At 46.2% G+C, this 27,343-nt stretch overlaps 1 protein-coding gene across 2 annotated transcripts in view; it reads left to right on the top strand.

Moving 5' to 3' along the window:
* LOC142584652 (hydroxylysine kinase) overlaps positions 1–27,343 on the top strand; it is a 496,032-nt gene that overhangs the window by 370,794 nt on the left and 97,895 nt on the right. The gene's annotated exons all lie outside the window — the stretch shown is intronic.

The following is a 27,343-nucleotide window of genomic DNA, read 5'->3' as shown; positions in this document are numbered from 1 at the left end:
GTGCGGCCTGATCCCGGTGACTAGAACCGGTAACGCACTCTCTCACCAGAGCAGGATTGTCCACCCTGGTGCAGTACTTGGCCACAACCTCCTATATGAATACAACAATCAAACCCCTGCCCTCAGTCCCAAGCAGCCGTGAAGCAACTGACCACGGCAGCGGTCAGTGACGAAGCAGAGGATACTAAGAATCCCAGGATCCGGAAAGGCCGCAATTGGAATCTGAACCTGGCAACGTTAGAACGTTATCTAGTGAGGCGAGTCTAGCAGTGTTATTGGAGGAATTAGAGGGTAGTAAATGGGATATAATAGGGCTCAGGGAAGTTAGGAGGACAAAAGAAGCATATACAGAGCTGAAAAGCAGGCACAGGACGTGCCTGCTTAGCGGAGAGACGAGAACTAGGAGTCGGATTCCTGATTAATAAGGATATAGCTGGTAACATACAGGAACTCTATAGCATTAACCAGGGGGTGGCAGGTCTTGTTGTGAAACTTGATAAGAGGTACAAGTTGAAGGTCGTACAGGTCTACGCCCCTACATCCAGTCATGATGACCAGGAAGTCGAAAGCTTCTATGAAGACGTGAAATTGGCGATGGGTAAAGTCAAAACAGAATACACTGTACTGATGGGCGACTTCAATGCCAGGCTAGGCAAGAAGCAGGCTGGAGACAAGTCAGTGGGGGAATGTGGCATAGGCTCTAGGAATAGCAGGGGAGAGTTATTAGTAGAGTTTACGGAACAGAATAAAATGCGGATAATGAATACCTTCTTCCGCAAGCGGGATAGCCGAAAGTTGACGTGGAGGAGCCCGAATACGAGACTAGAAATGAAATAGAGTTCATACTCTGCGCTAACCCTGGCATCATACAAGATGTGGACGTGCTCGGTAAGGTGCGCTGCAGTGACCATAGGACGCTAAGAACTCGAATTAGCCTAAACATGAGGAGGGAACGGAAGAAACTGGTAAATAAAAAGCCAATCATTTAATTAGCGGTAAGAGGGAAACTTGAGGAATTCCGTTTCAGGCTACATTCGAGTGTACGAACACCAACAAGCTCCTGAGCCTGGGGGTACACAATACCCTCGAGGAAATTGCGGTAGCGCAACGGACCGCCCAGCTGGAGCGGCTCTCTATGACCGAAGCCGGCAGGCGCATACTTCAATACTTAGGCTTCACGCCCGGGGCGAAAAAGGCGAGCAGCGACATTCCTGTCCCGGACGGGACCCGGCGCCAGATTCGGGTTGACCTCATCCCGAGAAACGTGAACCCGGAGTTTAACAAGGAGAGAAGAGCGGCGAGAGCGAAGGCCCTCATCGACTTTCACGCCAAGGACGAGCACGCAACGTTCGCGGATGCGGCAGAATACCAGGAAGACTGCGCGGCGTTCCTACCTACCGTCATCGAGGCGTCATCTGGCGCGACGAGGGCAGCGGCGAGCTTACGGGTCCGCGAGGCGTGTCAGGCGGAGGAGGTGGCCATTGCCCTGGCCATTGCCGACCCCGGGTGCCAGACGGTGTTGTGCGATTCGCGAAGTGCAGTGCGGAATTATGCAAAGGGAAAGTGTGTGGTGAGGCTGTGCGCATTCTGTGCTCGGCTAAACCTGCAACGAGAGAATCCATATATTAGAATCCAATGGTTCCCCGCGCACGCAGGCAACGATGCGTCGGAGAAGCACGATAACCACAACGAGCGCTAACCAACCGCGCCGCTGCAACCGACCGTCCAATGTGGTGTAGTGCCAAGGACCGCATGACGACGTTCAACGAGCTTACACACTTCCACCGCCTGGCTCGAAGGACTTCCCACCCCCGTACCCGGGGCTGAGCCGAGCGGAGGCGGTGCTGTTCAGACAATTGCAAACTGGTTCCTTACCCACCCCATTGCTAATGACTCATCTATACCCGAAATTATATGTGAGTGATGTGTGCCGCGTATGCCAGCGCGAGAGGGCCACCCTGACGCACATCCTATGGGATTGCACCAAGTTCCCCGACGAAGCTTCGACAAGTACAACGATTCCGCCGCGACTCGCGGCTGCGGCGGAATGCTACGACCACGAAAGGCAAACCTGGGCCGTCCAGCAGGTCTCGGCGGCTCTTGAAAGACAAAGGCCGAGCGAAACCGACGGAACGTTGCCCCTCAGCGTGACCGACCACGGGAGTAACACGCGCTGGAGTTGAGTAGAGACCACCCGCTGAGAAGACATCAGGGCCCGCGTCACGGCGCCATTTAGTCATGGTGTCGTTCTGCAGGCGACTACATGAAGTTGTCTCTCTCTCTCTCTAAAGGATCATGACAATTTACTACCTTTCCCAGGGCGACTTCCCATAGTAGATCCAAAAAGGTTCGCAGTGAAGAGCACTGGTTCGGGTGGAGCACTGTCTCGCGCACAGTGTTGGCGATTCTGTCTTTTCATTACAATTGCATCTGCGTAATAATCACGAGCCATCCTTGTGATCTAAGAGATGGTTAGAGGAGGAGTGAAGTAGCACTTGAGGCACTCTGCATGAAAGATATCGCGTCCACCGCGGTGAAGATCGGCCGGTGGTGTAAGGAGCTCGATGACCCAGTGAACAGGAGACGCACGCTCGACCACGCGGTGGGGTCCTTCATATTTAGGCTGCAATTTGGAAGACAGACAAGAAGTGTGGAGGGGTACCTGCAGCCGTACGAGGGTTGTGGAGAGGAAAGTATCGACGAGAGGGCTGATCTCTTTCAGGCGCTGACGGTTGGTGGCAGTGAAATACCCGGCCAGTAGACAGCAGGTTTGTGCTATGGTGCTATATCCTGCGAGTGTATGGTTAGCCGTATTGATTTCCTGCAGGACAATTAGATGTGGTGCATCACCTGTGGCGTGAATATATTGCTGCAAGGGCTCTTTTTTGCAAGCATATCCCCTACAGTTCCTTTGCCAGATTCAAGAAGTGCGTTTGGCGCCATTGACCTCAATTGTTATATCTATAATTTTGATTGAATCTACTATAGGAATCATTCATCCGCTTTTAGTGTGAAGTTTGATGTCCCGGTCTTTAGTGTAGACCTAATGTCCCTTGATAATTTGAAAGTAGCGACACTCTTAGAACTCTGCCGACGCCGCGCGACTTCCTCGCCTCCTCCTCGCCCCTTGCGCGTTCCCCCGCGGCAAACAGTTTTGCCCCCGCTTTTGTGCACGACGATTGGTTTCCCTGCCGTTGCCCTTGGAAACGCGCGGATCTTGACTTTTGCTTCTGTTTTTCTTTTTCATTCTCGCCATTTTCCTCCTGAGCATGGCTGGCTCGGCGCTTTAGCTCGGCGTAGCGAACGTTGCACGCTGTATTTCCTGCTCTATGTACTAGCGCTATGCCGGGCTGTTGCGCATATAACTGCAGCAAGAATCCTGAAGATGATTATTCCGTTTTTATGATACCACAAGGAAAGCGTGGTGTAGAACAAGGAATGGTGTAGAACGTTGTGGAAGGCACGCAGGTCCGAGCGATTACTCTGGAACATTCAACGACTGATGTGTAAAATCCGATGCGATTGACCCGCTGAGGATATTTTGACGATCGCCGACTGTGTTCGTCGCTGTCGCCGTTCTTTAAGTGTAGCTTGTTTTTGTGGGCGCAGGTTCGCGCAATAAAAGCTAGGTTCATCTTCCACAGTATTGCTGCTGTATTCTTTATACGTCGCTACCACGTGACATCTGGTGGAGGTGCGGTGCTTACAATGAGCTTCTGTTCCTAGGCCACGTCATCAGCAAATCTGGAGTTCACCCCGACCCGCAGAAGACAGCTGCCATCGCAAAGTTCTCGCAGCCCATCGACAACAAGTCAGTGCGTAGATTCCTTCGCATGTGTGCCTACTACAGGCGCTTCGTCAAGGGCTTTTCACGCATCGCGGAGTCACTAACACATCTGACCAAATGCAATGTCGAGTTCAAGTGGGAAACGCCGCAGGCCGATGGATTTCAAGAACTCAAACGGTGCACGCAGTCGCCACCGTACTTGCGCACTTCGACGAAGATGCCCATACCGAAATCCACATTGACGCCAGTAGCCTAGGCCTCGGTGCCGTCCTAGCCCAGAGGAAAGATAGACTTGAACGGGTAATATCTTTTGCTAGCCGGTCGCTGTCATAAGCGGAAGGCAATTATTCTACGACTGAAAAGGAACGCCTTGCCATCATTTAGGCTACAGCTAAATTCCGCCCATACCTATATGGCAGGCCATTCAAAGTCATCAGCGACCATCACGCGGTGTGTTGGCTAGCTAAATTAAAGGACCCTTCAGGACGGCTGGCGCGGTGCAGCGTCAGACTGGAAAAATATGACGTCACGGTGGCCGGACGTCCACAAGTCCGGACGAAAGCACTCTGACGCCTTCTCCCGATCACGCGACTCCATCGATGCCCCGCTGCAAGACAAGGATGACGACGCCTTCCTTGGAAGAATAAGCGCGGAAGACTTCACTAAATAGCAACGAGCAGACCCGGAGCTAAAAGGCCTCGTCGAGTATTTGGAAGGGAACACTTACGTTGCCCCTAGGGCATTAAAGCGCGGATTGTCTTCATTCACGCAACAGAACAAACTGCTCGTGAACAAGAACTTCTGACCAGTCCACGCCAACTACCTTCTTGTTGTTCCGTCAGCGCTGCGTCCAGAAGTACTGTACGGCCTACACGACGATCCAACCAGTGGGCACCTCGGATTCTCCCGGATACTGTCGAGGATACAGGAAAGGTATTACTGGCCGTGTATGACCGCCCACGTCGCGCATTACCTCAAGACATGCCGAGACTGTCAGCAATGCAAGACACCACCGACAAGGCCAGCAGGATTACTACAGCCGATCGAACCTCCTTGCCGACCATTTCAGCAGATCGGGATGGATTTGCTGGGACAGTTTCTGGCATCAACATCCGGAAATAGGTGGATCGTCGTGGCGACGGACGATCTCACCCGCTTCACTGAAACTAAAGCTCTACCGAAAGGCAGAGCAGCCGAAATGACGAAATGTTTCGTCGAGAACATCCTGCTGCGATATGGTGCCCCAGAAGTCCTCATCACCGACAGAGGAACGGCCTTTACAGCAGCGCTCACCCAAGCCATTCTGCAGTACAGCCAGACAAGCCACAGGAGGACAACTGCCTACCACCCGCCGACGAATGGTCTCACGGAGCGCCTGAACAAGACCCTCGCCGACATGCTAGCAATGTACGTCGACGTGGAGCACAAGACGTGGTACGCGATCCTGTCGTACGTAACAGTTGCTTACAACACGGATGTGCAAGAAACAACACAGATCACGCCGTTCAAGCTGGTTTACGGCAGGAACCCGACGACGACGCTCGACGCCATGCTGCCCCACATCACTGACGAAGAGAATGTTGACGTCGCTAGCTATCTCCAGCGCGCCGAAGAAGCCCGACAGCTCGCCCGCCTACGGATCTAGAACCAACAGAGGACAGAGAACCGACAGCCGACACGACAATCTCCGACGACGCTTCGTCGAGTACCAGCCCGGCGACCGTGTTCGGGTTTCGACCCCAATACATCGACGAGCACTCAGTGAGAATCTATTGCGACGCTATTTTGGACCATACAAGATCATCCGACGTATTGGCGAACTGGACTATGAGGTCGTGCCAGAGATCATTTCGCATTCACAGCGGCGCCGCGCACGATCTGAAGTGGTCCACGCGGTGCGTCTTAAGCCCTTTTACGCACGCTGACGAACTTCCTTAGTTTGTGGTTTCTTTGCTACGGGTGTTTCTGTTGATTACTTTTGTTTATTTCCAGCATCGGGTCGATGCTTTTTAAGAGAGGGGTATTGACACGTGTACTTGATTATCTTTGTCGGGTGACCACATTTCACCGCCTAACAAATGTTATTGCACGGCGCAGGACGCGCCTACATATATCGGAAGTTTCCAGAATATTATCGATACTTCTATCCGCTGTCTGTTATCGCCGAACCTTGTGTAATCTAATTGAATGTTGCTCGACGCGAATGGTGTAGAACTTTGTGGAAGGCACGCGGGCCTCAGCGATTACTCTGGAACATTCGATGACTTATGATTTTGACGATCGCCGACTGTGTTCGCCGCTGTCGCCGTTCTTTTAGTGTAGCCTGTTTGTGTGGGCGCAGGTTCGCCCAATAAAAGTTAGTTTTGTCTTTCACAGTATTGCTACTGGGTTCTTTGCGGTCACAACCACGTGACAATATTACCATAGTAGCTTTCATAACAACCAATTATTTGCTTCTGTAGCACAATCAGTTTGGTATGATTTTATTCAGTTGCCGTGTCCCATACTAATGCGCCGTAACAGATTTTCATATTAGAAGAACAAACTGCACTAATGAGAACTAGGGCGCTATAACGTAAAGCTATTCCAAACTTTTCTATTCCAATTCTGCAATCATCCCTCGTCCATTGGCCAACAACTTTTTAACCACCCCCACTTCACCTGTCTGTCACGCGACGTCACGAAAACCACGGTAACTCCCCATCTGATATGATGTGAACACACTGATTATGCATGACTGAAAAGACCAAAAGAAGAACAGTTATTTCTTGCAAAAGAGTACGCATTTGGGCTGCTTGGTTCGCGATTACGAGCGATAAGAACAGCGCCACGCGATGGGACGAGCGAAGGACCAGCATCGCTGGAAGCCTCGCAACGAACCTCGAAGGAAAGCAGTCGGCACCTGCTCTGTCCGAGAATCGCTCACGGCAAACGGTGGCGGTTATGCCAGGTTGCGCACAATCTCAAAAAGGTTGTCAGCAGGGCAGGCGTCAGGTTGCTGTTTACTGCCGAAAATAAGTTAGGTAGCCTGTGCCACCAAGTCAATGGGGTGAGCAAGAACAACAAAAGAAGTTGTAAAAAACAGCACAGACAGAGGTTTGTTGGTGACGGTTGTGACTGTGTGGTGTATAAGATCCCCCTTTCATGCAAGCGTTTTTATATCGGCCAAACGGGGCGTTGCATCAATGACCGCATGCGCGAGCACTTCAACGAATTTCAAAAACGGGCAAAAGATAGTCAGTTGTCTCTGCATTGCAATGAATGCGGCTGCAAGCCATCTTTCGAAGGTGTAACCTATCTGTCAAAATATCGTGATGAACGCGCACGCCTTATATCCGAAGCATTCCACATTCACGTTAGTGGCGAAGCATGTGTGAGCCTTCCGTCCATTTCTCTCCTTCCGAAGGAGATTGCTTTCCTATCACATTAATTGCAATTCCCCCTGCGCATGCCCAATCTTGTAGATTCTGTGGTTTCAGATAGCGGCGGAGCATATATATATGCTGACTGAAGGAATAAAGCCACTCTGGTTGTTAGTCAGCGCTGTTGTCTGTGTCCCTTCGCTCGCCCCGTCGTTTAGCGCTGTTTTTATTACTCGTAGTTATTTCTTATTTGACGCCTTTTCAGCATTAGACCTCGGCTATTGGTCTAAAGTTTTCGGGCTACACCATTTCATCTGCCTGTCGCACGACGTCACGAAACAGCGAAAACTCATCGCGTCAAAGTGACGTGTGCGCATTAAAGATGCATTAATATGCCGAACAAAACTGAACTTTTCTCCGGATAACCTCAGGCTGTCCTGTTCCGAAAGAAATAAAAGATGGCTGCCGCCTATCGCTCAAGCACTCAATACTCGCACCTGCCGGAGGGCATTGGTTTATTTGCATACAATAATACTTCTTGCGTGGTTGTGTAACGTTTTCGAGCACTTTTGGCACGTTTACGACCTCGCTCAGTCAACTTTTCTTTGCTGATGATTTTTTTAGGAATTGTTAACCTTCCGTTGCATGCCGCCGCGGTTTTCGACGAGCCACCCTAAGCTAAGTAATGGAAAGCGCACCAATCGCAGACGCCGCTTTACTCACTTCATCTGGTTATTGATTTTCAATGCACTGTCTCGGTCTCATCGAATCCCTCTCCACTTGAGCCGTGAAGCTCGCCTCTTATCTGCCAATTAGATAAGACAAGCTGCTCAGTTTAGTCAATGTTATTTGTTTTTAAAGCAAACAAAATAGACATCCTATAAACCCGCCGTGGTTGCTCCGTGGCTATGGTGTTGGGCTGCTGAGCACAAGGTCGCGGGATTGAATCCCGGCCATGGGGGCGAAAACACCCGTGTACTTAGATTTAGGTGCACGTTAAAGAACCCCAGCTGGTCAAAATTTCCAGAGTCCTCCACTACGGCGTGCCTCATAATCAGAAAGTGGTTTTGGCACGTAAAACCCCATAATTTAATTAATTTTAACATCCTATGAACGAGGAAAGCATTTTATTGGTCTCTTTAAACAATCCTGCGTACGTGTCGCAGCCCGATGTTTGCGTCGGCGGTTACGCAAATCTGACGTCAGGAGATTGGAATAAAAACATATTGGAATTGTTTTGCGTTATAGGGTACCTAATCCTGTACACGTATACGATTTGCGCAAGTTGTTCAAATAAATGGACGTGTCAAGCCTTCGCTGAACCATACGCCATCAACTCTTTCATGTTTGTCTTGCTTGATAGTGCTCCCATAAAAGTTTATTTTTATTTGATGCTATACATGTTCCTTTATTAGACGACATATGGGGCCCTATAACGTAAAACTATTCCAATATGTTTTTATTCCAATCTCCTGACGTCAAATTTGCGTAACCGCCGATGCAGGCATCAGGCGGGCACCCACAGGGTTGTCTCAACAGACCAATCAAACGCTCTCCTCGTTCATAGGGGGTCACATTTCTTTGCTTGAAAAACGAATAACATTGCCTACACTGAGCAGCTTGTCTTATCTTATTGGCTCACAAGAGGCCAGGAGCACGCTCAAGTGTAGAGGCATTCCATGAGGCTGAGCCACGGCACTGAAAATCGATAACCGGTTGAAGAGGGTGGTACCGGCGTCTGTGATTGGTCCGCTTTCCCTTACATAGCTTACGGTTGATTGTCGACAATTGCGGCGGCATCCAACGAAAGCTTAAAAATGACGCTAAAACGGATCCTCAGCAAAGAAGAGTTGGCAGAACGAGCACACAAAAAGTTTTATTACATGCAAATAAACCCATGCTCTCCGGCAGGTGCGAGTAGCCAGTGCCTGAACGATCGGCGGCAGCCGTCTGTTATTCCTTTCGGAACGGGGCAGCCGGCGGCTATTCAGAAGAAAATTCAGTTTTGTTCGGCATATTAATGCATCTTTAACGCGTACACGTCACTTTGACGTGGTGTGTTTTTGTGGTTGTGTGACGTCTTGTGACAGGCAGGTTAAGTAGGTGCAGCCCGAAAACTCTTGACCAATAGCCGAGGGCTAATGGCAAAAGGACAGTCGAATTAGAAATAACTATTTTTCTTTTGTTCGGTCAAATCATGCATAATCAGTGCATATAAGTCATATGATAGGTAGGAATGATAGGTTTAACGTTAAGAGATAAGAAAAGACCAGATTGGGTGAGGGAAAAAACGCGAATTAATGATATCTTAGTTGAAATCAAGAAAAAGAAATGGCCATGGGCAGGACACGTAATCAGGAGGGAAGATAACCGATGGTCATTAAGAGTTACGGAATGGATTCCAAAGGAAGGGAAGCGTAGCAGAGGGCGGCAGAAAGTTAGCTGGGCGGATGAGATTAAGAAGTTTGCAGGGACAACATGGCCACATTAGTCCATGACCGGGGTAGTTGGAGAAGTATGGGAGAGGCCTTTGCCCTGCAGTGGGCGTAACCAGGCTGATGATGATGATTATGATGATGATGATGATGATGATGATGATGATGATGATGACGACTACGACGACGACGACGACGTCAAGTCATATCATCGCTGTTTTCGTGACGTCGCGTGACAAACAGGTGGTGACAGGGGTGGTCCAAAAATGTTTTTCACCAATCGCGGAGGGCTGACTGCAGAATTGGAATAGAAAAGTTTGGAATATTTCTACGTTAGAGCGCCCAATATTTGCATTATTTCCGTAGCCTTAAATGTAATTTGGTTTGTTTGAGCCAGTTTGAGAATAATTTCATACACTAATTTAAATGTTTGAGTGTTTCTTAGTGTTTTAGTGCAAAGAATATGTTCTAGTCGTCTGCAAACGTAACAAGCTGCGGGGAGTATGGCATAGCGACAATATTATTCTTGTAGAGCGAGAAGAGTAGCTACCCAATATGGAACCTTGCCGGACTCCTCGGGCCAACTGAAACTGACTTCATGTAGAAGTTTTAGTTTTTATTAGTTTATACCGATTGCACAAGTAATTTTTCAAAATCTGAAGGGCAACGTCGCGTATGCCACACCTTGACAGTTTCGGTAACAATATGTCAAAATTTATGTAATGCAAGGTTTCTTTACGTCTAAGAATAAGCCAACTGTAAATTTCTCATTTGCCATATTTTCACTTACTCTAGCTTTAATTAACGGTAATGATTTTCAGTTGATTTATTTCGCAGAAAAACGGATTCACGTTCTGTAAAAATCTGGTGCTTCTTAAGAAAATGATAACAACTAGTCGTGAAGAACGCCTAAAAAATTTGGGAGAATGTTGTAAGTGCTGATACTATGGTCTGAAATTTGACAAGTTGTTCATATATTGGCGTTACATGGCAACTTTTAATTGTTAATGGAACATGCCTGTTGTCAATGCGGGATTTACAATGTAAGCATGGACCTCGGATATAATTGGACATATTAGCTTCAGTTCAGTGCAACCCTTGTTTAGGCTGGTCAAGTAGAGACCACGCTGAAATCTTTAGAGAAAGTGATGACTTTTCAGACAAGAAAAATTGACTAGTTTGGAGGACCATAGCAGGCATTCAATCTGATTATTTACGGGATAAAGGAGTTGGCCGACGAAACCAAATCTATGATGAAGGAAAAGATTGTCAAAGAGGTATTCCAAGGCAAGCTGGGCGTGAAATGTGAACCTATTGGTCGAATAGATACGCTAGGAAAAAACAAAGTAAACCGACAGGTCATAATTTACCTACCGGTTTACAGTGAAAAGAAGGCAATTTTTGCAAACTACAAGAAACTCACACGGTGTGACACCTGCATTCAGAATGATTACTCCCCTTCCACACTGAAAAAATAGAAAACTCTTCTGGGACAGCTGTAGCAAGACAGGCTGCTTAAAGAAGAGCTTGATTCATCCATGAAAAGCTTAAGGTTGGCAGGGATACTTTTTATTGGGACGAATGCCTAAACAGGCGCGTACAAATTCCCCAAAGCTCCATTCGGACTTGCACTACGAACGAACTGAACAATTCTTCAAACTCACAGGATTGACGTGCTCCCGAAGGGCCACATAAGCAGCTCAGACTGATTAATGGTAACGCCCGCAGTGTTAAAAATAAAACCGATGCGTTGGAAATTTTATTACTGAAGCATGATCCTCCAATTACTGTCTTAACCGAGACTTGGCTACATGATGAAATAAGTGATGATATATTTATTTATTCAAAATACCTTACAGGCCCATTTAAGGGCATTGGGTAAGGGGGGACACAAAGTAAGTGTTTCAACAGGAGTAAACAATATAAATATCCATACAGGCATTCACAAGATAAGTAAAGCAGTACAGGAGTAAACAATATAAATATCAATGCAGGCATTCACAAGATAAGTAAAGCGAACTTCAATAAATGTTTTTCTAGGCTAAGCTTTAGAGAGCGTATACACAGTAATATACTCGTGCACACAAAAATACAAACATACAAGTGTGAGAAACAAGGAAGGAAAGCAGGTCAATAACATCCTTATACAATGTTTCTACAGGAAACTTTGCAATTCTTCGCGAAAAGCGTCGTGATCTGTTATGTTCGCATTGTTATCAGGAAGACTGTTCCATACGGTTATGACACGTGGCAGTGCTGATGCGTTAAATGACAGTGTATTGCCGAATATGCGCATGAAACTATGGCTATGGTTAAGGCGACGTGACGTGCGCACTGGCACTTCAAGCGGCAACACGTGATGTCGATTACCACGGACGCATCTGTGGAAAAGGCAAAGAAGACTTATCGTGCGACGAGTTTCAAGTGGCTGGAGCGAAATATCTGCTTTAATCGTGGTCACGCTGCAAGTTCTGTCGTAGTTACTTGTGATGAAGCGCGATGCCCTGTTCTGAATTTTTTCTAGCATATCAACTAAATAATTTTGATGTGGTGACCACACTGGACGCAAATTCTAACTGCGGGCGAACACAAGTCTGATATGCTAATTTACGAACTGCAGCAGGGGATTTACGCAAGTTCCGTCGAAGATAACCCAGAGTTTTCGAAGCTCTTGCGCAGATAGCTGTTACGTGTGTACTCCAGGAAAGATGTACGTTCAATGCCAAGGTACTTGTAGGACAATGTCGGAGGTACGGCGGTGTTATTAGGACGCAAGAAAAGTGAGAGTTTGAATGCTTTCGCGAGAAGGACATAACTTAACATTTGTCTGAGTTCAGGGTCATCTGCCACGTACTGCACCAGAAAGTGACAAGGTTAAGGTCGTTCTGCAATACTAAATGGTCATCAGAAGTTTTTATTGTACTGTATAAAATTCAATCATCGGCAAAAAGCCTTATCTGCGATGATATGTTTTGTGGAAGGTCATTAATGAAAATTAAGAAAAGAAGAGGACCAAGGACACTGCCTTGCGGTACGCCGGAAGTAACGTCAGAAGTAAGCGATGAGTGGTTATTAACAACAGTGAACTGTTGCCGCAAGGAGAGAAAGTTTTGGAGCCAAGATAAAGTTAATGAATCCAGCCGGAGCGCGGATATATTTGAGATGAGGCGACAATGAGCGACACGATCAAATGGTTTGGAAAAATTTAAGAATACACCGTCAGTCTGTTGTTTGTTATTCATGCAGGAATGTAATTCTGTTGTAAATTCAAGCAACTGAGTTTCACAAGATAAGCCTTTTCTGAATCCATGCTGGTTAAAATAAAAAAAGTCATTTGATTCTAAATGGCGGTAGATATGCGATGCTATGATATGTTCCAGTAGTTTACAGCAGATGCTTGTTAATGAGATGGGACGCTAATTTCGTGGAGAGTACTTGTTATCCCCCTTGAATACAGGGATAACCTTTGCGATTTTCCAGTCCAGGGGTAGTTCGCCAGATGATAAGGATTTTCTGAAAATATGGCACAAAATTTGGCTTGAAATTGTAACGGTATTTTTTTAGTATTTTTGAGTTGATATTGGTCTATACCGGAAAATGTGGATAATTTCAGAATATATATTAAAAACGAAATGCCATCTCCTGTAATATCTATTGGTTCCATAAGAGGATATTCAAAGGCGGGAACTATGGGAGCAGTGGAACAGTCTTCCTGTGTAGAAACAGATGTGAAAAAAATGTTAAACGCTACTGGACAATCAGCGTCAGACAGAGGGCTCTCACCATCATCATGTAGCACAATATTGTGGACAGTGTTACCTGGTGATATGACTTGCCAGAATTTTCAGGGATTGTTGATTAAAAGAGACGGCAGGTCACGTAAGAAATATTTGTCTTTGGCTGCGCATAGCTCTTTGCCGTAAAATTTTAGAAAATCACTGTATGCTGCCCAAGATGAGGCTCGATTGTCCCTTCTGGCCGCCCGATACAGGCGCTTCTTCTTGTTTCTTAGTGTTCGAAGGTGCTTTGTAAACCAAGGATTAGATCTGTCATTTGCTATAACGACTTTTGGCACGTAATTTTCTACAAGAGCTGTTAATTTTTGCTTAAAAAGTTCCCAGCTGTCGTTTACCGATCTCGAATTAAAGAATGGCAGAAACACTTCACTAAGAAAAATAGCCAATTCAGCATTAATATTTTTATAGTCGGCCCTATTGTAATCTCTAATACTTTTAGTCTGAACCTGATAGAAAGTTTGTGGAATATTAATGTCTAATTGAAGAATTTTGTGATCGCTCAAGCCATCAATGTAAGCAATAGGCCCGGCGGTATCAGGTGCGGAAGTTAATACTAAATCTAGTATGTTGGGACCACGGGTGTGTCGATCGACTGTCTGGGTTAGATTGTAATCTAGTGTTAGGCTAATAAATTCAGCAGAGGAACGGCATGATGATGACAGATTTGGCCAATCAATAAGTGGAAAATTAGTCTCCCAGGAGATACACAAGAGCCGTGGAACATTGTTGAGTGGCACGTGTAATGCTCTCACGCAGTACATCGAGAAACGAGTGGTCAGCGTCGGGCGGCCGATAACATGTGCTCACTGGGACACGGGCAGAGGCTGTTGCGCACGCGACCCAAACTATTTCAGCTGGGGAATTTGTGTCCACGAGAAAGGATGAAATGCAGGTTTTTGTAGCAATCAGGACACCACCACCCCTCTTCCCACTACGGTCATGCCTGTAAATGTTGTATTTGTTACTGTTGGAAAGAAGTTCTTCATTAGTGATGTCTGTGTGCAACCAAGTCTCAGTGAAAGCTACTATATCGGGATCGCGATCTTCCAAATAAGCACTCAATGCATCGCGCTTGTTTAGTTGGCTGCGAATGTTCGCGTAAGATAACGACAGCGTTGACGTTAAGGTAGATAGCCATTTGTTAGCTATACCAGCAAATGTTGCCTTCTTTAGCTACAGGATTGACGGCACAACTGTGTCGGTAGCGCGGTCATAAACAAAAGTGGTGTCATTAATACGAACCTTATCTATTTTAAGTTTGAAAGGCTGTTTTCTTGTTTTGGCAAATTCAGTTAATTTTTTCCTTGCTTGCCTTGTGGACAAAGAAAAATCTTCACGTATGGAATACTCAGTACCTTTTAGCTTGTGCGCAAGTGCGAGGATATTCTGCTTGTCTTTAAAAAGGGCTAATCGTGCTATGATGGGCCGACGTTTCACAGAAGAAAAACGCCCCAATCTGTGCACGCGCTCAAACTGTGCGTTCACCATGGTAAGGCCAAGCTGTTCAGAGCAAAACTGTATTATTTTTTGTTCAGACGCAGCCCAGTTTTCGCCTTGCTCATCATCAATACCGAAAAACAGTACATTACATCGTCACATTCTGTTTTCTGTATCATCACATCTTCAAGAGAGCTAGTGAAGTTGATCACATAAACTGCGTAACTCGTTATTTGGATTCGAGGTTTGAACACTATCGAGAGATGTAACCGTGTTTTCGAGTTCATCTATCCTTCCAGCTAAGCAATCTACTCTGGCATCTGTGGCTTCTTGCCGTTCCCTGACACCTTTAAGCTCATTTAGAATAGCTGACTGTCCCGCTTCAAGTCTCCGCAGTCTCAAGAACGGAAGCAAGCGTTTGCGCCATGGCATATGTGTCAGGGCCCGGCTTTTGTTCAACATCCCCAGAAAGTAAGATCAACCAGCTATCTATGGAAGGACATACGCTCGACAAGAGTAATGACACCAGGCACAATTTATCAGAAAGCACTTCGGGGCACGACGCCGCAATGAGGCAATAGTTATCAGTCTTAATACATGAAGCGCCAAGGCGGTAACTGACCTGTAAATACAGCAGCGGTAAGTGCCCCATTTCGGCGTAGGTGTCGTGCTCAAAGCGAGCCGTGACCGGACGCTGCTTATATCCCCTGTCGAGCGCTGCGATGATAGCGGTGCAAGATCCAGGTTCCCAGCCCATTCCATGGAAGCGCTCCGAGTCTGGCGGGTTGAATGGGGATCCAGGCGGCGATGCGAGTAGAGCACTTGAAGGCGGGAGCCAGCATCCAGTGGACGAAGCACGGATGCCACATAAAATGGCAGCCTGTAAATACAGCAGCGGTAAGTGCCCCATTTCGGCGTAGGTGTCGTGCCCCTACGCGAACAGGGTGCCCCTACGCGAACAGGGTGCCCCTACGCGAACAGGGTGTCGCGCCCCACGCCTACAGGGCACTTGCATTTCCTCCGTCCTATACAGTGTTCCGAAAAGACAGGCGCCAGAGGTGGGTGGGGTTGCCGTCCTGATAAAAAATGGCATTTCTGCCCATTTTTTGGAAGGTATCCCTGAGATTGAATGTTTGCGCGTCAATATAAGCTCTTGGAGTTGCAGCTTTATTGTTTACGCCCATATCAGGCCACCGGATACTACTCCCGAATACATACAAAAATTAGGGGATGAAACGATTAGACACAAAAAGAATAAGATTATATTGGCGGGTGACTTTAATTTACTGAGCATCGATTGGGAGCGTCTTAATACTAGAAAAACGCTCAGCAAGCACACCAGCATTGTCTTCAATAGTATGCTACGTTATAACCTGAAGCAGGTTGTACGCGAGCCGACACGCGTACAGGGCACTTGCAGTTCAATTCTCGGCTTGGTATTTCTTAGACAAAATTTTAGGAAGATTTTATTTGTGGTGTAGGACTTTCCGACCATCGCCTGGTGAGCATTGGCTTAGCAGTTACAGATGGCGCAAAACTATTCCTCAGTGCTTAGCTGCAAAGATTGTTCTCATGCCGATGATGTGTCCATCATAGATCACATGGAAAACTGTCTTGTTGATGTTGCATTACTGATGCCTGTTCTCTGTAGAATCGCTTCAAAATTATGGGCCACTGCTGCATGAACAATTCATCCCTAGTAAAAATAAGAAAGTTCGCAAACATACACCTTGGATGACAAGCGTTACTCATAATAAACGCAAGGTAAAAAGGTTAAGAAAAGCATGGGAATCATGTTAAAACAAAAGAGGCGCGGAACTCTCTCGAACAGAAGGTGACTGCTGCAAAGAGTTACTATTATAACAACTCTCTGCGTAACTTCATTAACAATGATCCCACAAAATTCTGGAGGAAAAAATTATGAAGGAAGAAAAGAAACCGATTTCAAAGATAATAATTGAGGGCACATCAATAAGTAATGACGAAGACATAGTACAGCATTTTAATGAGTACTTTCAAAGTGTATTTGCAGTGTCAGATGGTTGCATTACTATGCTTCCAGTAAAACAGGTATTTGATGGGGATTCTGTTATGCTGGAATTGTCAACATGTTGGCAAACCTGAAAACCAAAGCTTGTTGTGGCCCTGATGAAATCCCAAACATCTTTCTAAGACGTTATCCTGAACTTATTGCCAGCTTTCTTGTAAGAATTTTTTCTGCTTCTCTGCTGTCGGCACAACTGCCCGATGAATGGATAGTGGCCCGAGTTGCTCCAATATTTAAAGAAGGGGACCGATTAAGTTTACAGAATTATCGTCCCATTTCTGACATCACAATGCTGCAAGCTCTTGGAGCACATCGCGTGAAACTATATAAAATAATTCTTGGCTTAAAACAACGTGCTCACGGAGTTTCCACATGGCTTCAGAAAGAGTTATTCGACTGTAACTCAATTGGTATCAGTGATTTATTCGTTTGCTTTATCTCTCGACAATAATGGCCAAATGGATGTAATATTTTTAGATTTCAGAAAAGCCTTTGATAAGGTTCCGCGCGACAAATTATTCTTCAAACTTAAAATTATTGGTATACCTGACACTTTCATAAACTGGATTATTGCTTACCTGATCAAACGCACTCAGTACGCTACAATTGGTGAACATAGCTCGGCCACTCTCCCAGTCACGTCAGGGGTGCCCCAAGGTAGTGTATTTGGGCCTTTACTGTTTCTAATGTATATAAATGACATCGTAAAAACCATAACTCCTAGTGTGCAAATTAGACTGTTTGCCGATGATTGTATTTTGTACAGTGATATAACTTGCCAGAATGATCAGACAGTTCTCGAAAGGAATTTAAATAATATATTGAAGCGGTGTAATGAATTGGGTGCGTTTATTAACGCTGATAAATCCGTATTCGTATCGCTCGTAAAAAAACCACTAACTTTTTCTTATACGCCAGGTTCTTCAGCTTTGAGTGAGACTAACTACAAATACTTAGGTGTTAATTTGACTTCCACATTGTCGTGGAACATGCACATTAATTATATTTATTTTTTATATTTATACTCTTCGCACGGAAATACAAAAAATTAACTTCAGCTCTGTACTTGACTGCACAGACGCAAATGAAGCGTGTAATATATTTATCCATGCACTTTTAAAAGTTTACGAGGTTTGTTTCCCGTGCAAAAAAAATAAAAAATCTAGAAATATTATGAAACCATAACTTACTGATGAATGCCTCAGAATGATCCGCGAAAAACATTCTTTGTACGCAAACTTTCTTAAGACTCCGCAACCTGCGGACTTCACTTCCTTTAAAAAATACAGAAACTATTTAAATAAATTATTGAGAAATGCCACAAAATGACATTTTGAAAACGTTTTTAATAGAGCGGGAACTAGGAGCGATGTCGTATGGCGTGAAGTAAATAAACTTCTACTGCCGGAATATCATAGTAAGCAGGAATTGGAGCTGACAATTGATAACAAAGCCATTAGTGGTGAAGAATTAGCTGACACATTTAACAAACAGTTTACGTCTTTAACCTCAAGCACGCATAATATAAATGCGACTTCGTTTCTGGGTACTCCCAATGCTTACACAGCTTTTTTTGAACCTGCTACACGAGAAGACCTTTGTGTCCTTAAAAAAACAGCACATCGCGCGATATAGATGAATTTCAGATTAAACCCATTAAATTTGTGCTTGATCTTTTGTTACATGTGCCTACTCATATTTTTAACATTTTCTTATTAAACGGCGTCTTCCCTGAGAAAATGCAACAAGCGAAAGTGGTTGTTATATTTAAGTCCGGAAACAAAAACGCGTTAACAAATTATAGGCCAATATCTATACTTACCGTAGTTTCGAAAGGTCTCGAAAAGATCATTTGCGCGAGAATTCAGTCGTTTTGTGATAAACATAGCATCTTAACAGATATGCAATTTGGTTTCTGGCAGGGAATGTCTACAGAGCTTGCCTTGCTAATGCAAAAAAGAAACAATTTTAAATAACTTTGAGAACAAAATGTTAACTCTGGGTGTATTCGTTAACTTTTCCAAGGCTTTCGATTCGGTTAACTATGAAACCCTATCTTCAAAATTAAACCATTATGGCTTTTGCAGGATTCCCATTAAACTTTTGAAATCATATCTTGAGCACAGAAGGCAGTGCGTCGCAATTGGATCAAAACTTTAATCAGCAACGGAACTAACACAAGGCGTTCCACAAGGAAGTGTACTCGGACCGATTTTATTTAACATTTACATTAATGACATAACGAATATTAGTGAACATGCACAATTCATAGTCTATGCGGATGATACTAGCCTCTTTTTCAGATCACTTGATATTGCGCAATTATAAATATGGCAAATAACACTTTAACTTATTGCAAAAGAGGAGTAATCTAAACTCATTAGCAATTAATGCGAATAAAACTCAGGCTGTGTTGTTTACGCCACCACAAGAACAAGTAAACTGCAATACTGTTCTTTACCTCGGGACAGAAAGGATAGAATTAGTTGATAATGTCAAAACGTTAGGCGCAATTTTTAACAAACATTTAATTTGGTATACACATGTTGAGCGTATTATGTCCACTTTGGCGAGAACATGTGGAATAACCTGTAGATTACGACACATACTGCCCTCTAAGGTAAAACTGATGTTACATAACAGTATCTTCCTTTCACATGTTAGCTATTGTAATCTAGTGTGCGGTACGACATCGCAAGCAAACATACGAAGCTTAAAAACATTGCAAAAGATAACTGTCCGACATGTTGTCAACGCACCGTTCGATGCACATACACTCGAGATATTTCGTGCTCTTAACGTGCTTCCTATTGAATATTTTTATGATTATAACCTAGCCTTAAAAACCAAAAAATATTTTCGCTATAACAACGTTTTCATAAACTTGTGCAACTTAGTCAACTCAAGGGAAGCGTTATACCAATTCAGAAAACAGAGCCAGTGGGTGTTACCTTTCACAAGAACTAATTATGGTTTCAAGCGATTGCAGTACCAGGTTCCGTGAATATTAAACGTGATATATGCTTCATATACTGAACTAAATGATATTACGAGAAAGGCACTGAAATTAAATTTAATTAATAACGGTCAAATTTTGTAAATGATAACATTTCAATTTTCTTTTCATTTTTCTCTTTTCTAATGTTATCTTTTAGCATGTTCCAAATCTCTCTTTTCCATCGTTCCGCATTTCTTCTTTTTTGTTCAGCTGAACATTGCCGTTACATTCTGAGTAGAATTGTTGGTATTTTTAAAGCGTATTTTTTCAGGTGTTGCTTATCATTTGTGCATGATCTTTTTTCCTCCACTTTTTCTGGATACAGATGTATGCTTACATGTACAGATGCAAATATGTATAGATGCTGAGTTGGTGTAGATTCGCATGTGAATATATGTATATAAATTTCCTGATGTGAATATCGATGTCTGTATATTATGAAATTGTTTTGTACATATGTAACAGATTCTCTTTGTGAGTATGCTGCAACTGTTCGTCAAAGATAGGGGACAGGGACCTCGTCAAGCTGCGATTGTGCAGCTTTTTGTTGCTGCCCTTGCATTTTCTTTTGCTGTAAGAAGGAAAATGCGAAATAAAGTTGAAGGTTGAAATTTGTTCTACTGCTTTCCGCAAACTCTGATTCCTAGGACAAAAAACTGAAAAACGCCCCTCATATTGTGAAATTACAGTTATTTTTTATTTATTAGACCAAAAAGTATGGATGTATATCATGGGATCCTTACATTAAGTCAAATATCAGGCGTCTTGAAAATAAAAGGCAGTTAGGTTTATATTTCATAAATTCGCAAGACTAGACTCTCCCTCTAAAATTATGACAGAAAATTTCATACCCGCTTTTGAATCACACCGAAAGGTGCTAAGGCTTTCCCTTCTTCTGAACAACAGGGTTGAAATGAAACCATCGACTTACATAACGCCTGCAATAACACGGCACACACGACAGCATCATCCGAACTCACTAACACCCTATTATACTCGATTTGACAAGTTTAAATGTTCTTCGTTTTCCAGAACAATATCAGACTGGAATGACAGTTTATAGACACAGTGTGACTATGAGTTATATAAATTTGTACTTGCTTGTTCCTAATTTGTTCTCTATTGTTCGTATGCATTCTATTGCCGTTTTGCTTGGACCGAAAGGTCTGCCGTATGTACTAAATAAATAAATAAATAAATAAATATAATCTATATCTGGTTTAGAGACTTGAGAGAACGTTTCGTGAACAACCGATAACAGGGTAATCAGCACTCGAATACGACGAGAGAAATTATTGAGACGTGGAAAATTTCCTTGGACTAAGTATGGTGTGCGAGACAAATGCTTGGAATTATTGAACTTTTTAAAAGATGATAGGAATATGCGCTCACCGAGAGGACAGCGTCCGCACGAGACCACACCAGGGACCTTACTGTGACGTGGAGCGCGTTGTGGCCGGAACAAAGCCCCCTTCTCTGCCGGCCAAGCGCAGGAAACGTGCGTTCTGATCACTCAAGGCTTCGCGGACATAGTATAGCTCTAGAGTCCGGCCACAAAGCGCTCCACGTCTCAGTAAGGTCCCTGGTGTGGTCTCGTGCGGACGCTGTCCTCTCGGTGAGCGCATATTCCTATTATCTTTTAAAAAGTTCAATCATTCTAAGCATTTGTCTCGCAAACCATACTTAGTCCAAGGAAATTTTCCACGTCTCAATAATTTCTCTCGTCGTATTCGAGTGCTGATTCCCCTGTTATCGGTTGTTCACGAAACTTTCTCTCAAGTCTCTAAATATTTTAAGGCAGTTTGTCGTGTGTGCATCATGACAACGCAGGCTTATATCTCCTCCCGTTTCTCTACCGCGGGTGCGCTTTAAAACCACGGCGCTGCAATTATGCTTCAGAAATTTTCCTTTCCTTTGTTCTTCCCCTCCCTTAAATTCGCTCTTAACTACTACACGCAGAGACAAAGCAACAGCGCTCGCATTCGATCTCATAGATGAGATGAATTATATATATATATATTGTAGTGGGTAATATGCATGTGGTGCTGTGCGCGGACTGCCACCGCTGCGGCGCGAGACCCGAGCTCGGGCTGCAGATGCGAACGCCTAGGACTCTCGATCAAGCGCTACTTGAGATACCGCGTACGAGCTGCAATAAACCCTCTTTCATTTGGTGGAGCTGCGGGGTAGACCTCGGAAACTGGAACTCCGAAGCCGGACGCTACCCACTGCTGCGACCACGCCTGACGAAACCACCCAGGAAGATGCACCACAGCCTCCGGCGGTCATCGTTTCTGGTGTGTTGCGCCAGCGTGATCCTGCCATCTTTAGCGGTACCGATGATCATGACGTGGAGGATTGGTTGTCATCTTACGAAAGGGTGAGCCAGCATAACAAGTGAGACCACTTCACCAAGTTGCACAACGTGCTGTTTTACTTAACCGGCGTCGCGAACCTCTGGTTCCGAAACCACGAACACGATTTCGCAACATGGAGCACATTCAAAACAAGTTTCGCGGAAGTGTTCGGGCGCCCCGCTGTGCGCAAGCTTCGCGCAGAACAACGCTTACGGGGGCGTGCCCAACATCACGGTGAAACTTTCACAAGTTACATCGATGATGTCATTGACCTGTGTAAGCGCGTGAATCCGTCAATTTCAGAACAGGACAAGATAAAACACATTATGAAAGGCATTGATGAGGACGCCTTTCAAATGTTGTTAGCGAAGGACCCGCGTACCGTGCCTGAAGTTATCAATTTGTGCCAAAGTTTTGACGAGCTACGGAAACAACGCATCTGAGCTCGGCGCCCGCCGCCTACGGAAGATTCGTTAGCAGCATTAATTATTGGCGACAACCACACAGCTTTGCTGACGCAAATAAAAGAATTTGTGAGCGAGGAGGTTACACGACAGCTCTCAATTTTGCCGACCACGGAGAATCCTTCTCAATATTTGGCTCCAGCGATCCGACAGATAATTCAAGAGCAAGTGACCGAAGCTCTTCCACCTCCGTGTCAGCCGGCTCCCGTGGCCGCGCCTCTGACGTATGCTGAAGCCGTTGAACGGGCGCCTCGTCTGCCGGGGTTCTCTGCTCCGCCTTCAGCGCCTCGCCCGCCGGTGTTCTCTCCTCCGCCTTCGCCTCGCCAGCCGGCGGATCCCTTTTTCAGTGCACAGCAGCAGGGTACAAATCCTTGGCGCACTGCTGACAACCGCCTAATATGCTATGCCTGCGGTACCCCGGGTCATGTAGTGCGCTTCTGCCGCCGGCGCTTGCCGGCCTTTGTGGGCAGCCCGCGACGACCAGCTCCGACTTCCGACCTTTCCGTATGCCTCAACGACCACCACCGGAAGTCTACGCTGCCGATGACATACCGGCACCGCAGTCACAGCTCTACGGCACTCGTCGCTCACCTTCCCCTCGTCGGCGCTCACTCTCACCCATGCGTCGAGACCCAGCGCCAGTACTATTGAGGCGGAAAACTGATTTCCGCAGTTCCTGAGGCACGAACTGCGTCATCGTCGGAACATCTAAGTCCTCGTTTTCCCCCCGCTAACGTTATTGAAGTGTCCCTTGATGGCATCAGATCTCTTGCGCTCGTTGATACAGGTGCTGCTGTATCCGTGATTAGTGAGAAGCTTTATCGTGCATTACGGAAAGTGACCATGAAGCCGTCGGTACCATTGCTTAGAACAGGCAGTGCACAACAAGTACAGCCAGTCGCTATGTGCACTGCCAGGGTGCTGATTCCAGACATCTTGTATTCGATTGATTTGTTTGTGTTAACTTGTTGCTCCCACGATGTGATTCTCGGTTGGGATTTTCTGTCGCGCCATCATGCCATCATTGACTGTGCACGTGCTGAAGTTCAGTTCTCCGTTCTGTGCGATTCGCCATCTCACGACTTTCAAGTTCAGGATCTTAGCAGGATCTGTGTAGCGTCAGATACTGACCTTCCTCCTCACAGTGCTGTATTTATCCCTCTTTCGTGCACATCGCTTGCCGAAGCGACGGTCATGTTTACACTCGCTGCCGTCTTCATTCGCCGCCAGCCTATATTGTTGCCTTTCGCCCTCCTCACGGTTCACCATGGTGCTGCAGAAATACTGATTTCAAACCCAAATTCGTGCACTTTGGCTTTGCACTGTGGCGAGACTATTGGTACCATCGAGTCTGTGGATGCTGACGTTATTGGGCACTTCCCTATCGCCGACGACGTAGATACTGCCAACGTAACAGCACCGACACCCCATGTGCCATCTAACCGAGTACCACCGGATGTTTTTGTCACTGAAAGACCTGTCAGGCCGTCTTGGACGTTGGGCTCTTCGGCTCCAAGAATTTGACATTCGCGTCATCTACCGATCAGGGCGCCAACATTCTGATGCAGATGCACTCTCCCGATCGCCCATGCGATCCGACGAAACGCCACCCTCATCCATAGAGTGACCGGTTGCTACACTTGCTGTTACTGATATGCCGTCTGAACAGAGGAAAGATCCGTGGATTGTGTCTCTCATTGACATTATTCACAGTTCTTCAACGGCTACATGCCCTCGAGCCCTTCGTCGCCAAGCCACCCATTTCGTGCTACGGGACGCCATCTTGTACTGCCGAAACTATCAGCCGGACGGTCGCAAATGGCTCCTAGTCATCCCTCGTCATTTGCGCTCCGACATATGCACGTATTTCCACGCCGACCCACAACAAGCTCATGCTGGCGTCCTGAAAACATACGAGCGGCTCCGCCAGCGCTACTACTGGCGCGGCATGTATTCTTATGTCCGCAAATACATTCGGTCATGTGTAGCCTGTCATCGATGCAAGACATCTCCTCATACGACATGCCCTATGCAACCTTTACCGTGTCCTGCACGTCCTTTTGATCGGATTGGCATTGACCTTTATGGGCCTCTTCCATGCACTGCTAACGGAAATCGTTGGATAATTGTCGCAGTAGACCACCTCACAAGATATGCCGAAACTGCTGCACTTGCTTCGGCTGCTGCTCGCGACGTCGCCGCATTCATGTTACGGCGTTTCATCGTACGGCATGGCGCACCGCGCGAACTGCTCAGCGACAGAGGCCGTGTCTTCTTGTCCGAAGTTATTAATCAGCTACTCGACGCTTGCCGCACTATTCACCGCACCACTACGGCGTATCACCCACAGACTAACGGTCTAACGGAACGGTTCAACCGCACTCTTGGTGACATGCTCACCATGTATGTTACGTCTGATCATTCCAATTGGGACGATGTCCTCCCTTTTGTGACACACGCGCATAATCCCGCCGTTCGGCCACCACAGGCTTCTCACCATTTTTCCTTCTTTATGGACGTGAACCATTTACTACCCTCGACATCGTGCTACCATATCATCCGGATGCCTCTGAATTCACCCCTCTTTCCGAAGTTGCTCGCCATGCTGAAGAGTGCCGCCAACTGGCTCGCTCGTTCACGTCGGCTACCCAAGGAATTCACAAAGATCGCCATGACAACGGGCAGCCCACACAGTCCTTCGCCGTGGACTCTCACGTCTGGCTTCAGCTGCCCTTCCAATCTCCAGGCCTTAGCCCAAAGCTTGCTCCGAAATATCAGGGTCCGTACCGGGTCGTCGCGTGTACATCACCTGTGAATTATGTGGTCGAACCGGTGACGCCATTGTCGGACAAACGCCGCCGTGGCCGCGAGACGGTTCACGTCAGCCGCCTGAAGCCGTACCACGACCCACTTATCTTGTCATCACCTTAGGTCGCCAGAATGGCTCCTCTTCGCCGCGGGGGCAATTGTAGTGGGTAATATGCATGTGGCGCTGTGCGCGGACTGCCACCGCTGCGGCGTGAGAGCCGAGCTCGGGCTGCTGATGCGAACGCCTAGGACTCGAGATCAAGCGCTCCTTGCGATCCCGCGTACGAGCTGCAATAAACCCCATTTCAATATATATGAAAAATTATCAGTCATAGTACTCGTAGTACAACCCTCTGGGACGCTGTCTTTGTCGAAAGTAGTCTTCTTATAATTACACGAAGGTATTTCGCCCTCGTGAGCAGCAGTCCTTGAAATAGTTACTCGGCCTAGCTTCCCACGCTAAAAGTGCCGCGCTCGCCTAGCACGTGATCAAGTTTTTCCTAGTCTCTAAAGCCGCTCGACTTCGCTCTTATCCACGGGCGGCCATTTCTTTAAGAAAGTATGCCTTGACCATCGCGGACAACCATCACGGACAAATTGACCATCGCGGACAACATCAGTCCCTTTCCACGTAAGTACGAGGCTCTGGACCGCATCTATGGCGCTTCAAAGTAACCTGGAGCCGGACAGACCAACCGACTGAGCTATCTTTCCGGGCAACATCCAAGGATCATGAGTTCAAATCGCTTGTTCTCGTTTTCTTGTTTTCCTTCATTTTTTTTCTTCCCCCCTTTTTTATATGTCTTTTCTTCTAGTTTATCACTGTACAGGAGCCCTCCTAAAAAGAAAAAAAGAAAGTAAAAATTTTTTTTTCTCTATTATGTATGGCCACACATATGCAGGTCATAAATACCAGGTTCTCTAGTTGAGTGCAATCCGTGCGGTATAACCGAGCTCAGATTGGTCCACCTTGACTGATCAAATAAGGCCCCACTGTAGGTTAAATGTGGCGTAGAACTCCTGCGCGGGCGGTAGAGTATCCGCCTCGCGTGCAAGAGGGCCGTGGTTCGAATCCCGGTGCCGCGCGAATCTCCACCGGAAAAAAACCGTGTGTTGAGAAAATTGCACAAACAGGCCTGGAGTGCGGCCTGACCCCGGTGACCAGAACTGGTAACGCACTCTCTCACCAGAGCAGGATTGGCCTCCCTGGTGCAGTACTTAGCCACAACCTCCTATATGAATACAACAATCAAACGCCGGCCCTCAGCCCCCAGCAGCCGCGAAGCAACTGACCACGGCGGCGGTCAGATATGTGACGCAGCAGAGGGTGCTAAGAATACCTGGCTCCGGACAGGCCGCCATTGGATCTGAACCTGGCAACGTTTAACGTTAATTAGAACGTTATCTAGTGAGGCGAGTCTAGCAGTGTTATTGGAGGAATTAGAGGGTAGTAAATGGGATATAATAGGGCTCAGTGAGGTTAGGAGGACAAAAGAAGCATATACAGTGCTAAAGAGCGGGCATGTACTGTGCTACCGGGGCTTAACGGAGAGACGAGAACTAGGAGTCGGATTCCTGATTAATAAGGATATAGCTGGTAACATACAGGAATACTATAGCATTAACGAGAGGGTGGCAGGTCTCGTTGTGAAACCTAATAAGAGGTACAAATTGAAGGTCGTACAGGTCTACGCCCCTACATCCAGTCATGATGACCAGGAAGTCGAAAGCTTTTATGAAGACGTGGAATCGGCGATGGGTAAAGTTAAAACAAAATACACTATACTGATGGGCGACTTCAATGCAAGGGTATGCAAGAAGCAGGCTGGAGACAAGTCAGTGGGGGAATAT

This window comes from Dermacentor variabilis, chromosome 6 (assembly GCF_050947875.1).
Source record: "Dermacentor variabilis isolate Ectoservices chromosome 6, ASM5094787v1, whole genome shotgun sequence".
Taxonomy (NCBI): Eukaryota; Metazoa; Arthropoda; class Arachnida; order Ixodida; family Ixodidae; genus Dermacentor; species Dermacentor variabilis.
This window is presented reverse-complemented; position numbering and strand designations above follow the sequence as displayed.